This window comes from Triticum aestivum, chromosome 6B (assembly GCF_018294505.1).
Source record: "Triticum aestivum cultivar Chinese Spring chromosome 6B, IWGSC CS RefSeq v2.1, whole genome shotgun sequence".
Taxonomy (NCBI): Eukaryota; Viridiplantae; Streptophyta; class Magnoliopsida; order Poales; family Poaceae; genus Triticum; species Triticum aestivum.
Genome location: NC_057810.1, coordinates 527,851,191 through 527,852,887, shown reverse-complemented (window position 1 = coordinate 527,852,887; position 1,697 = coordinate 527,851,191).

The following is a 1,697-nucleotide window of genomic DNA, read 5'->3' as shown; positions in this document are numbered from 1 at the left end:
CCGAACCTTTCCGACGCGGACCCCCTCTTAATAGTACGGCTCTCCTACGACTCAAATCCACCAAAAAGAAACATAGAAAAACGTCGTCTTCAATAGTCTTCGAGGGGCACCGAACCGTCTTATGCCTAGCGATGAAGCAACTGAGAAACTCAAGGCACACGATTAGTCCGCAAAAGCATTGTCATCAATCACCAAAACACTTAGGGATAAATATGCCCTTACAATCTCCCCCTTTTTGGTGGATTGATGACAATACGGGATTTGCACAAGGGGAAATAATAATGAGCAGAGGCAAACCCCTCCTCTCTAAAATGTAGACGGGCTCCCCCTAGATGTGTGCAATCTAGATGGATGCTTTGGACTACACAGCACACAAGCTAGGATCAACACTCCCCCTATATTTTAGAGACAAGGCATGTAAGACTAACAATCTAAGCAAGTGCATAAACAAAGGTAGCACAATATAACACAAGCTCACTAAGATAGATAGAGTGCATATGTCTTACACCATATGAAGGACAAACTAAACCAAAGCAACCGAAACAACCAAAACGAGGTTCAAATGAGACACGCAAACACACCGAACACACCGAACATGACACACGACTCACAAATCCCTACACTCTCTCCCCCTTTGGCATCAAGACGCCAAAAAGGCAAAGAGGACACCTACACACAAGGGGGTGGCTCAAGCAGAGAAATCATCCCAACGATCCTTGTCAAACCCGGCGGCAGGAATGGTCTCCTCGACGTCCTCCTCAGAATCAGTCCACTTGTAGCCTTGTTTCTCCATCCACTCAGCCTCTGGAGTAATGTGATCCTCAGACCCCCCAGACACGTCCTCTCCATATAGCTTCAGAATCTTCTTGTCGCGGCGGCGACTCTTCTTGGATGCCACGTGAGTCCTGTACTGCCCCTTAGCTTGCATGCAGAAAAGAGTCTTCATCTTGTCCTTCAGCTTCTTGGCCCACGAGGGCACAGAGGAACTATGGGAAGACCCAGCAGCACAGTCATCAGCAACATCCTCTGCTTTAGCCTCATCCTCATCAACAGCCCTCCTAGCAGCAAACGCCTCAGCACGAGTAGTAGTGTTGGCCCAGTTGGGCTTGACACGGAGACTGATGGGATCATGCTGAATCTAGTTAGGAGCAAGGAACGCATCACCAGGGTACTGCTTCGCCCAAGTCTTGGAAATCAACAGAAACAGGCATGGTCCATAGATAGGCACCTTGCGGTTGAACACCCAAACCGAAGCTCACACCACATGATGTGTGAGACATCAAGTGGCTGAGTCTAAGACACGCGAGCCTCCTCGCACAGGAGCATCATATCCACCATATAGGCATGAACCTTGTCCTTGTCACCAATGCGAGGGAACAAAGAGTTATGGAAGATGCGATACATAATATCCAGCAATGAGTTGAGCACCCACGCCGACTTGCTATTGGCAAGCACCTTCTCAACATAGAACGGCTGAAGCTTGTCCTCGTTAGCAGACTCAGAATTTGCATGGGGGCGAACACCCACTGGTGAGTTGAGCCCGTCATCAGGAACCTGGAGCAGATCCATGAACTCCTTCCAGGTAGCAGTCAACTGACGACCATTGGTCATCGAGGTCATCCTCCGCTCCTCCCCAGGGTGAAAGAAAACTGAGGCAAAGAACTGACAGATAAGCTCAGGGTCATAGTCAAGATGGA